General features: G+C 48.2%; 1 protein-coding gene and 1 long non-coding RNA gene across 6 annotated transcripts in view; one reads left to right on the top strand and one right to left on the bottom strand.

The window, feature by feature from the left end:
- Positions 1–6894: 6894 nt before the first annotated feature.
- LOC310916083 lies at positions 6895–8645 on the bottom strand. The gene is made up of 2 exons (XR_014591257.1): positions 8008–8645; positions 6895–7156 (listed from the first exon to the last, which is right to left on the bottom strand). It is a non-coding gene; the product is annotated as an uncharacterized lncRNA (long non-coding RNA).
- Positions 8646–8699: 54 nt separating this feature from the next.
- Positions 8700–12573, top strand: part of RIPOR3 (RIPOR family member 3) — a 43297-nt gene continuing 39423 nt past the window's right edge. The window contains exon 1 of one of the 5 annotated variants that reach the window (XM_083873362.1): positions 8700–8719. The gene's annotated coding sequence lies outside the window, so the exon portion shown is untranslated. Of the gene's footprint in view, positions 8720–9662; positions 9772–12573 lie in introns of those variants that run through there. The other 4 variants (XM_083873358.1, XM_083873359.1, XM_083873355.1 and 1 more) reach the window with 4 other exon arrangements.

The raw sequence follows: 12573 nt of genomic DNA, 5'->3' as shown, positions 1-12573 counted from the left end.
CCTCAGGATCCTCAGTGCCACTCTCCTCCACAGCCCTGAGGAGCCAACCCTAACCCTCCCACAGTCCTCAGGATCCGCCGTGCGGCTCTCCCGTTTCTCCACAGCCCTGAGGAGCCCACCCTAACCCTAATCCTAACCCTAACCCTCCCACAGCCCTCAGGATCCTCCGTGCGGCTCTCCCGTTTCTCCACAGCCCTGAGGAGCCCACCCTAACCCTCCCACAGCCCTCAGGATCCTCCGTGCGGCTCTCCCGTTTCTCCACAGCCCTGAGGAGCCCACCCTAACCCTAATCCTAACCCTAACCCTCCCACAGCCCTCAGGATCCTCCGTGCAGCTCTCCCGTTCCCCCCACAGCCCCGAGGAGCCAACCCTAACCTAACCCCAACCCCTCTTACAGCCCTCAGGATCCTCTTTGCGGCTCTCCCGTTCCCCCCACAGCCCCGAGGAGCCGCCATCCCCCAGCCCAGCTCCCCTCAGAGCCCCGGGACCCCTCAGAGCCCCCGGGTCAGGCTGCCCTGAAGGCTCCGACCCCTCACACATCAAGCCTGGGGACGGACTGAGCCATCTCCACAGAAAGATCCCTTCCAACTGAAGCATTGAGATGTACCAGAGTTATGAATACACATTTGTGTTTTGGGTATTCAATACTGTACATAAAAAGACCCTGTAATTATCTGTAATTTGCAGTGTGTATTTGGGAGCGATCCCCACATGCTGCCCGGCGTTATAATAAACACACATTTTCTAACTTCAAACTGTTAGTCTTTGTCCATCATAGTTGGATATGGATATTAGACCAGGATCCATATTTTTTAAATAAATCACAACCCCAGCGATTGTGGGATCCCACAGGTGGAACACACAGAACGCATCAGTGTTGGTTGATGTTTATGCGTTACATAAACAAACATTGGTCAGGCCAAAAGTTTGAGGTGTCCCTCTCAGGATGTGGCTCTGTTTGTCCTGAACGTAAAGGTGTTCATGGAGCTTGTTTTCATTTTAGTCACAAATGAGATGGCAGGATCTGGTAATGTCAGAACTAACCTTCTTTATTGTATTAATTGTGGGACAGATTAATTGTTTTCATTTAAAGGCCAGTTAAGCTACCCTGACAAAAGTACAAAATCCACGAGTGGAGACACTGTAAACAGTCTGGAAGAAAATGACTTCTCACCTGCGTATGGACAAGAAGAAAGCATGTACAATAATCTCATTATGTCAACAGACCTTTGAATTACAAGTCTCTCTGTAATCTATAAACCTGGTAGAAGAGAAGCCGCTGTGAGGTTTCATCATGTAGATCTTGTGTGGACGGCTGTGATGGGAGCTCAAACAATGCCTCGCAACCCAGGCAACCATGGGTGTCTAGTCAGCTCTCAAGTCTCAGCTGGTAATCAGTAATTAAATAAAAAGCATCCAGTGCTGAATCACTCCTAAGCCGGTGCTGATTTTTGTACAGCTGATCTCGCTCGCATCACGCCAAAGGCAAAGGAATTGCAGCTCTCACTCGAGCCAAGACAAGCTGTAATTAGCACAGAGGATATTGTTAATAGTTAAGTATAGTTTGCTGCCAGACGGTGTCTAGGCTGATTCAAGTCTTCTCCTCCTTTACCCAGCATGGTTTGGTTTTATACATTGCAGAAGGATACATAGAGAATTCGGCCTGTAAATTCAGATAGAATCAGTGATCCTGGTGCACCAGAAGGCAGATTACAGCTATGTGAGCAAGACCAGGATAAAACCCTCTCATTCTGTCACTTTGTAATTATAACACTGATAAAGTTTGGACTGTTTTCCATATCTGTCTTCTACAGCTCTGTTTAATGAGAAGAGTGCAAGAGACAAGGGAACAGTGATTTCTCTGGGGCTTCAAAGCTGCTGGCTTGGCTCTTTTCTCCTGGAGAAAGGGAGGAAGAACCTCCTGGAGCTGATTTGGAGCCATTGTGCAGTTAATTTTATTGCTATAGATTTATGAGGTATCGCCTAAGATAATTTGTTTTCTATTGTGCATTCCTAGAATGGCTGGAGTGCCAGGCAGTGGGTGTGGGAGCGAGTCTGAGGAGTCAGAGCAAATTCATCTCAAGTCACTGGAACCAACCTAATAAAATGTATTAATCACTGGGCTGGCTTTCATCACAAGGAGCTGACGTATGAGGAAGGAATGTGATAAACAATTTGATCAGAGATAAAGGTGGGGAGGGAGGCAGGCTCTGTGCCTGTTGTAAGGCGAGCTTATAGAGCTATTTTAGTCACAGTTCTGTACAACCTGTGATTCAGACCTGATCAAGCTATTCATGGCACGTTCTGTTTCTGTGAAGTTGAAAGACAGGTTGGGTTTCCTCATCTCTGAGCAGCCGGGGAAGTTTTTCTGCGAGGCCTTTTTTTTTTTCTTTGTTTGTTTTGGTGTAGAAATTCCATCACTTAGGTCCACCGTGCAGAACAGTGAGATTCTGCTGTGATGTTGCTTTCCTATCCCAGATTTCCCTCATTTTAAGTGGGATGGTTTTCCACACAGCCCTCCTGGGAGTTCACAGAGTACTTCCAAGAATAAAGCACAGAAATTTCTATCAGCTTAGGTTGATGATCCACCTAATCTTTTATTGCACAGTTCAGGGCTTATGCTGATTTCATATTTAACATAAAGTAGTCTTTATTTACACTGTCAGTGCCAGCTCAGAGGAGAGATTGTTAGATGCACTAGATTGTAATCTGATCTTGTCTTGGAGTTGATGAGAGACTGGAGAGTTTTTTTGGATGGGAAGAAAAAACTAAAAGGGAAAAAGAGAAGCTTTCTTTTCAAAATGATAATAAGAAGGTCTTGCTTTCTTTAAAAAAATAAATTCTGTACTTACAGACTTTCTTTTTGTTACCTTCTGCAGTTTTGATACATTAATCTTGTGTGGCAGTTACATTTCCCTACAAAGAGGCTTTTTCAACATCAGTGTGTGCACTTGGACACTCCATTTCCAGCACATTAGGGACCAGCGTGACCTCAAATTGCTTTTTGCTCTGCCCTTGATAAGTGAGTGGTGCTGCCACAAAGGCATCTGATATTCACAGATGTGATGTTCGTATTAAATGTAAATAATATTGTAGAACACTCCTTACAGGTCCCCGTGAATCCAGGGAAACACATTCCATAACTCTCTGCTGATAGTCCTGACCCTGAGGCAGAACGTGTGAGTTCACAAATGCTGCAGCAGAGAGGAGGAATCTGAGAAGGGGAGATTGTTATATTTTATCTCCATGGAACACACTCCATACCAACAGCTCTACACAAACACAGGAGCCAGGCTCAGCAATGAACCCCAGTGCATGGCAACTTACCTGCTTTATTATTAATTAAAATATTTGAATAGTATTTGCATAATAAAAATTGTATTTCTTACCCTGAAATTGTGACAGCTACAGGACTTTAATTTTGAGGTGGGCTTTTTTGTTTGTTTGTTTGAGTTTTTTAAAATTTTATTTTATTGAGGAGGAGATCAACAGTTGGGTTAGTAATGAGTTTTTGTGTTCTGTTTCTGCCTTTGCTTTCTTTTCTGCTGTCAGCAAACCTAGCAGCATTTCTTTCCTCCCCACTCCTCCAGGAACCTTCAGTTGTGACTTTGACGCAATATTTACTTACCTGTCTGTGACAAAATGGATTAATTGTTTTTAAAGTTCATATATGAGATCTTTTCCAATAAAATATTTATAGTTTCCTGGGCTTGGGGGAGTTTCTTTCATTTTGTACTTCTATTTTGTCTGGCTTTATGGGAAAGGTCGTCTTCATATCATGCTACCTGCCAAAAAAAGTTTGTTTCAGGTGTGTTATAAATCCAGTTATAAACTATGTCCAGTGATAAACTCGTGAATTTTTCTTAAAATACTTCCCTAACACATCAAAAGCCAATACTGATACATTCATTTATACTCTCTGAGGTTTCTAACTAAAATAATGAAAAGCTTTTAAAGCTTTTTCTTCCCCTTCATCTAGTAATCCATTTGTGTCCAATGGCTCTGAATTACTCTGAAGTTCCCCTTGTTTAAACAGGGCAGTTCTGAGCCCAGCTGACACCTCACACTCCTGTGTGGGGTTTAATGATTTAACTCCCCTGCCTGAAGTGCTCAGAGGAATGATGCTGGTGCTGAGCTCTGCAGGTCAATAGGTAACACTTCAGGGGTTCTTTACACCAAGGAATTATTTGACATTTCTTGCTTGATTTTCCACTGCTCACAGAGCATTGTCCAAAATTTTTTTTGAGGAAAAAAAAAGGGCAAATCAAAGGAATAATTGTTGCAAAATTTACTTTAAACTTTGTTTGGTAGAGATTGAGATTTTAATTTTGTCATATTCTTAGATAAAAAGCTGTGCCTAACAAGACTTTGGAATAAAACCTGTCCCCAGGTGTGAACTCGGGCTGTCACTGACCTCTGTGAGTTTGTGTCCTGCTCTCATCCCTCCTGCCCCACGCTTTCCGTAGCTGCTGCTCCAGAATCCTCCCATCAAACCCTTTTCCTGAGCTGACAAATTCTTTATGTCTGTCTTTTTTCAGAGCTGCTACAGGAATTTGTGCCCTGAAAGTCAAAGAGCTGTGACAGGAACAAGTGGAGAGGGGAGCTTACGGCAGGGACCGAGACAATAAATTCATTTCCCAAACGATTCCTGCATCCATCTGCAAAAATAATGAAATATCTTTTATACAATAATGAACTGTTGCTTGTTGAGATTGAATTATTATCGGATGCCACAGGAGTCACGCAGGAGCGCTCACAGGCTCGGAGCTTGTGAGGCTCAGAGGGGGCTGGGGCACTCGGGAAGGGAATCCCTGGGGAATTTGACCATTTCCTTGGCTCCCATGGGGCGCCTGGGTCGCCACTGTCGCGACAGTCGCCGCTGTCGCCGCCGGCCGCCCTGGCGGGTGCAGGGGGAGCCGCCGCCGCCAGAGGGCGCTGTGCCCGCGCTGTCACCCCGGGCTGCTGTCACCGGAGCGACATCCCTTAATTACACCATTAATTACACCATTAATTACACCATTAATTAATTACAACAGCGGCCTTGGCTGCACCAGACTGCCCAGAACATCAACTGCTCCCACGGCCTTACCTGTACCGGTAATAGCCATATAAATTACTCTTACGGTGCTTTAAAATGTCATTCATAAAATCACTGAATGGCTCAGCTTGGAAGGGACCTTGAAGCTCATCCCATTCCACCCCCTGCCATGCACAATTTCCACTATATCAGGGTGCTCCAAGCCCCATCCAGGCTGGCCTTGGACACTTCCAGGGATGCAGCACTTGCAGGGATTGGGACAACGTTCCCAGGGACCGTGCACACTCATTTGGTTTCTTTGATTTGTCATAGACTTCTTGGTGTAATCATAAGATGAAGTTATCAGCATTTTAAGAAAATGTAAAGCCATTATAAGGAACAAATTGTTTAAGGAAAAATATGGAACTTTTGTTGTAGTTAGACAGCCAGATTAATTTAGGTTTTTTCGTCTCAGTGTGTTTTGTGTCTGTACACAAACCAGCCAACCTTCTGTAAGACCCTGTAAACAGACAGGTTTAGTGTGTATAAACACACATTAATTCAATAGAACTGCCCCTGTTTATTAACCAGATAGGGCTAAGTAAAACTACAAAAGTACAAGCCAAGGAGACTTGAAAAATAATTCAAATTTTCCATGCATGTCACATTTGGAAATACTAAATCCTGTGAGTTCAGCCACTGTCCCAGTTGTGTTGAGGTTTTAGAAGATACTCTTTGCTTCTGTTGGCAGGTCTCTTAGTCTCCCTCCTGAGTTATTATACCAGAAACTAAAAACTCCAGCACAGATAGATGCACGAAGAGGGAAAAATAATCATGTGTTTGGAGCTGGGGATGTGTATTTACAGTTTATTCTCCCTCTAACGCCCCCTCAGAGGCTCAGAGCAAATGCTCTGTGCAGGGATGGATTGCTGGAACATCCTCTGCTGTGTGTTGTGTTACAGCAATGAAAATGCCAGGTCAATAGATGGATAGACTGAGAGATAATCCACTTCTATGCAGATTACTCCACATTATGAAGATGTAAGTAGCATCTTAAAATTAAAAAGATACAAACTAGGGAAGGGTGGGGTGGAGCCACAGGCAAATGCTGGCATACATATTGCTTGCATTAAGAGCAGTGAGAATTATTGTCTCTCCAAGTCAGCCCGGTGCAAAGGATCACAGTAACAGGCCCAGCTACTGAGTTATTAGCTCTTGCTTTTATAAACAGTCATGGTTTACAGCAGCCTGTCTAAAAGTCAGTTTAGTCTGGATCTTCCTGAGAAGGCTGGGCTGCTCTGCTCACAGGGCTGGCTGCCTGTAATCCGGTCCATTTAGAAAACAAACAAAAAACTGTTTTATTCAGGACTTAAACAATAAAGTTATGATTAATCTGATTATGCCAGAGCACTGGTGATGCTGAAACACTCGATGTGTGATGTTGTTGCAACCACGGTGAACGCTTTGTTGTAAAAATCATCTTTTGTGTTTCATTGGTTTTATTGATGGATGTTGAGTGGCTGAATTTGGGGACGGTTTTTTGTGAAGCGCTCTGAGATCTTGGAGGAAACAAACTGGCTTTTTTTTTTTCATGTCCCTTAAGGTCTGAGACACATCAGAGTGTGTTTTATTTTTTTCACTGTAAATATTATAATGGTGCCAGCAATGCAGTATTTACTGCTTTTCATATGCGTGAGAATACTAAACATATGTATTTCTAAAGGAAATTCCAGAAGAATGTGAAACTAGCTTGTAGCAATAATTTGTAGGTCTGTGTCCATTGTTTTCAGGAATATGTAAATTGTTACATTATAGAACTCACTTTGAACCCTGCTGCATAATTAGCTGCACTAAACATCAGTATTCAATTTGGGAAATCTGTAGCCAAGTGTTTTATTAGAATTTCGTGGAAGAGGAGAATGTGAACAAAACCATAGAGCAAATGATCTGAAATGCAGTTAAAAATAATGAAAACCAAGCACCAGCCACATAAACACACCAGATGAAGACACAGCAAATGAAGATCATAAAAAGTAAACTGGAATAAAAACACAAAGCCATTCCTCAGCTGAAGTGAGCGGGGACATCTGCACCAGGAGTGAGGGAGCCGTGGTCAGTGATGTTTTCTGAAGGGCTGCTCTGTGAATTTTGTTAGAAAGCTCATGGTCAGGAGGAAATGACATTAACAGCAAATGGCTTTTTTGGGCAACTGCTTGCACAGGGTTCCTGCTGAGATTTGGTGTTGTGACAAATGTCCTGCTACAAATCCAGCTGATTTCAGCTTGTCCCAGTGTGCTCTGCCCTGCTGTGGGGCCAGCACTGGGGACAGGGACCTGCTGCAGTGACAGCAGTGTTCCAGCACTGTCCTGGGCTGCAGGAGCTGCCCGAGGCTGGGACACACAGCCCTGTGAGCCTGGAGAACCCCACAGAGCAGCAGGACACCCTGTCCTGTGTGTGAGCCTGGAGAACCCCACAGAGCAGCAGGACAGCCTGTCCTATGTGTGAGCCTGGAGAACCCCACAGAGCAGCAGGACAGCCTGCCCTGTGAGAACCCCACAGAGCAGCAGGACAGCCTGCCCTGTGAGAACCCCACAGAGCAGCAGGACAGCCTGCCCTGTGATCCTGGAGAACCCACAGAGCAGCAGGACAGCCTGTCCTGTGAGCCTGGAGAACCCCACAGAGCAGCAGGACAGCCTGTCCTGTGAGCCTGGAGAACCCCACAGAGCAGCAGGACAGCCTGTCCTGTGAGAACCCCACAGAGCAGCAGGACAGCCTGTCCTGTGAGCCTGGAGAACCCCACAGAGCAGCAGGACAGCCTGCCCTGTGTGTGAGCCTGGAGAACCCACAGAGCAGCAGGACAGCTGAGCTTGCATTTGCTGGTGGGGGATTCTTCAAGCACTCAGTGGGTGTGATCATAAACCCCCCAAAATACCAGAAAAATCAAGCCAAGGGTTGGTAGAGTTACAATGATTGGGATGTCCTGCACTTACCTGTACAAATCCATGTATTTGCACCTCCTTGCTTTGTTTCCCAGGCTGTGACATCCAGGGTGCACCATCATTGCCATTTGCAGTGCTCCAAGCCCCAGCCATTTTGAAGACCTGGCGTGGAACCCACTTTAGCTTTCATCTCAGCACAGTTCTTTCTAATAGAAATAAAACCCAGAGTGCTTGAATTGTTGGCTCGGGCAACTCCATCTGCCCATCTGGTTTTGTGTCTTACTGCTCTCACTTTCCTGTGTGTCAGTTCCCTCATGCCTCTCCTTCCCTACAAGCGTGTTCAGCTGTGCAAGAGATCTTCCTCTGCCTCCTTCAAGACTTTCCTTTAAACGTGTGCACAGGGAAATACAAATCCTGACCAACTTCATAAAGAGCTGTGAAAGAAACCAGTGACTGCCCTGAGAGGTTCTGGCGTGGGATCTCTGGTCAGCTGGAGCTTTGAGAAGTTCACTCTGTGTTTCAGCCTCCTGCAGTGGGGTGAGTTTTGGGATGTGTGTGCTGGATGATGCAGAGCACGGTCCAAAGGGGAGCAAACACCATTACTAATAAAGTTCTGCTAAGGGCACGGCCAGATTCCATGCAGTCAGCTCATTCTCCCCGTGGGGAGTGTCTGCCTTCCTGTGCTGTCAGTCAGTGAGCACAGGGAAGTGCTGCTAAAACCCAGGGGCAGATGGAAGATGGATGAGGCAGAGCAGAAGCCAAGGTGCTGTGCCCAGGCAGGGCCAGGTTTTGTGTGTGCTGTTTGCAAAGGGCCCGGCCAGGCGTTGTTCAGGAGAGAGCTGTGAGTGCGGGGGTGAGACCAGGAGCGGGGACATCCCAGCCTGCTCTTTCTACATGACAGCTTCCCCCCTTCCTGCCGGGATTTTACCTGGAAGCTGTCTCGGCTGCTCATTCCCCAGGAGCAGCCCCTGCCCGCAGAAACACCGAGCAGGTCAGTGGTGGGAGCAGCAGGAAGGACTCGGGGCAGGGTTTGGTCAGCAGAGGATCAAAGAGAGCAGATTACATCTCCTTACAGTGCCAGCCAAGCTATGGGAGGGCGGGATGGGGAAAGGCAGGAGGCAATGAGAGGTGATGATGATGATGACAATGATGATGATGATAATTAGCGTTGTATGACCCAGGGCTGCAAGATCAAGGAACTTTAAAGGGATGGCGAAGAGGCAGCGCGGGGTAAGGGCACAGGAGGAGGGAGCAATGGATGGGGAAGGTGGGAAAGGCGGCTCCGGGCACGGCAGGAAAGCTCTGAGCGGCAGAAGGGCTGAGAGCTGGGGCCAGGGGGGAATCTCGGTGTCCCGCCAGCTCTGCCGCTCTGTCTCTGCCCCGCGGCGCTGCCGGACCCGCTCTGGAACAAGCGGAGCGAGCACAGGGCGCCGGCGATGCTCCTGATGAATAGCAGAGGGTCCGGGCCGTGACCGCGGGCTCGGCATGAGCTGGAGCCGCCGGAGCCTTCCCAGCCCCCCTGCCAGCTCCAGGGGGGTCGGAGGGGGAGCGGGGCTGGGAGGGAAGAGGGAGGGAGGGAAGGAGGGAGAAGGGAAGCAGCGAGCGGGACGGAGCCCTCGGCATCCAACGAGTGCTCCGCAGCCGCGGCTTTCCTGGAAGCGGAGCGCGCCTGGGCGGCGATAAGGGCGATAAGCGGCGGCTGTCGGGGCCCTCCCGGCCGCACCGACCCGCCGCGACAGCCGCGATAGTCGCGACAGCCGCCACGGCAGCGGAGCCGCGCTCCCAGCCCGCCGGCCCCAGCGCAGGTGGGCACAGGTAGGGCACGGCTGGGCACATCTGGACACAGCTGGGCACAGCTGGACACAGCTGGGCACGGGGCTCGGGGGCAGGGGAGAGCTGCGGTGCCGGCAGGGGACTGTCACCTACCGGGGATAGGGACACCTGGGGTGGGACTCGGTCACATCTGGGGGGATACAGTCACTTCTAGGGGGATACTGTCACCTCTGGGGGGATACAGAGCCCTGAGATGGGACTCTGTCATCTCAGAGGGGAATCCATCACTTCTGGGTGGGATACGGACACCTGAGATGGGACTTGGTCACCTCTGGAGGAATAATGTCACCCGAGGTGGGTCTCAGCCACCTCTGGGGGGATAATGTCACCTCTGGAGGGATACAGAGCCCTGAGCAGGGACTCTGTCTTCTGCAGAGGGGAAACCGTCACTTCTGGGGGGGATATGGAAACCTTTGAGGGGATATGGACACCTGAGATGGGACTTGGTCACCTCTGGGGGGGATACTGACCCCTGAGATGAGACTCTGTCATCTGCAGAGGGGAATCCATCACTTCTGGGAGGGATAGGGACACCTGAGATGGGATTTAGTCGCCTCTGGAGGGATAATGTCACCTCTGGGGGATAATGTCACCTGAGGTGGGACTTGGTCACCTCTGGGGGATAATTGTCACCTGCGGGGCAGGCGAGCACCTGTAACTGGACAAGGCTCCAGGGATGCCGAGTCTCCTGTAGTTTCTGTCCGGGGTAAAGGCATTCCCTGCAGGAAACACCCCAGAACCAGGACAGCACCTGGCTGGAGCAGGTGGAGCAGTGAGAGGAGCAGGGTGAGGCTGATGCCATCCCATAGAATTTGCCTTTTGGAGGTGTTGTTGCATGATCTGGTTGTATTTTAGTTAACTCTTTTTGTCTGTGCAAATGCTACATTTTATTTGCCTCTTTTTTTTTTTTTTTTTTTTTTTTTTTTTTTTTTTTTTTTTTTTTTTTTATTGCTTATTCGTGTAAATACAAGTTGAGGTTTTGGGCCCCCAGCCCAGTTACATTTTGATTCAGACAGAGTTTAATTTCCCCCTTTAAAAAGCGTTTTAAATAAGTTGGGCCATATGGAAGTAGGGTTGTTCATCAACCAAAGAAACTTGAAGGAATTTGAAAAATAAGGTTGTATATTTCTGGAGCCATTTCTGGAGTATTGAACTGGCACCAGAACTCAAACTCCTGATTCAGTCATTTCCTTTGTTGGGATCAAGGCTTAATCTGTCCCTACCTGTGTTTTCACAGCTGCAAAATGGGAGCTACACCTATTGATGAGCTGCTTTACATTTTGCCCTTAATTAAAAACAAGAAAAGCAGGGGAAGATCATTTGCAAGGGGAGTAAACAGTGCAAAGTGTTGCCTGTTGAGTGGAGAGAGGCACACCTGAGAGAGAGAGATGCTGTGAGTGTACAGTGAGAAACTCCCAGAATTTTGTATCATGCAGTTCATCCCTCCCCTGCTGCTGCTGCTGTGAGTCCTGAACAGTGAATGACATGAGCACCATGTGCAGCAGTGCAGGAAAAGCTGCACAAACCCTGCCAGAGCAGGCTGGAGCTGCTGTGGATGGCAAGATCAGCCTCTTTGTGCCCCAGGTCTGGAGAGAAAGGTGTCAGCATCAACCAGGCAGTGAGCATTAACCTGGCAGTGAGCATCAACCAGGCAGTGAGCATTAACCAGGCAGTGAGCATTAACCTGGCAGTGAGCATTAACCTGGCAGTGAGCATTAACCTGGCAGTGAGCATTAACCAGGCAGTGAGCATCAACCTGGCAGTGAGCATCAACCAGGCAGTGAGCATTACCCTGGCAGTGAGCATTACCCTGGCAGTGAGCATTACCCTGGCAGTGAGCATTAACCAGGCAGTGAGCATCAACCTGGCAGTGAGCATCAACCAGGCAGTGAGCATTACCCTGGCAGTGAGCATCAACCAGGCAGTGAGCATTAACCAGGCAGTGAGCATTAACCTGGCAGTGAGCATTAACCAGGCAGTGAGCATTAACCTGGCAGTGAGCATTAACCTGGCAGTGAGCATTACCCTGGCAGTGAGCATCAACCAGGCAGTGAGCATCAACCAGGCAGTGAGCATCAACCAGGCAGTGAGCATTAACCTGGCAGTGAGCATTACCCTGGCAGTGAGCATTACCCTGGCAGCATTCTCCTTCAGCTGGAGCCTGGATACCCTTTGGGGGAGTGAAAAGGATCCCCTGAGGTGTCAGATCCTGGTCCTGACCCAGGGCTCTGTCCTGGAGGAGCTGCAGGGCTGTTCTGTCAGCAGCACAGAGCCAGGGGCGTGCACAGAGAGGCCCAGCAGGGAGTTGTGTAATGGATCCCCCAAGGGACAGAAAAGGATGGGATGGTTTCCTTCTGTCAGGACAAGGAGCAGCTGCAGAGTTGCTCTGCAATGTTCTCCCCAGCCCTGAGGAGCAATCCAGGCAGGGAACTGGGATCCTGGAGCAGCAAATCCACCAATGTCCCTTTATTTCATTCCACAGATCCTCCTTTGCCTCATCCTCATGAAGAGTCTGAGGAGTGGAATAGAGATTTTCCAAAGGGAAACCAGGCTCAGTCTGTGGGGAGAGGAAAGCTGTGACCCTCTCAGGGACCTGAGGAGTGACAATGTGGGGTTACAGAGCACCAGCACAAAGCAGAGGTTCTGGGTGAAGAAAGTTCTCCAAGATAAAGCAAAGGAGGGGGAACTGTCTCAGAAAAGTGATTAATTTGTTCCATTTGGATGAAATAAATAGAAAAAACTGGAAATGAAGGAGATAATTTGTGTAAAATAGTAGGTTTAATA

The sequence above is a fragment of the Zosterops lateralis genome (assembly GCF_965231275.1).
Source record: "Zosterops lateralis genome assembly, chromosome: 16".
Lineage (NCBI taxonomy): Eukaryota > Metazoa > Chordata > Aves > Passeriformes > Zosteropidae > Zosterops > Zosterops lateralis.
This window is presented reverse-complemented; position numbering and strand designations above follow the sequence as displayed.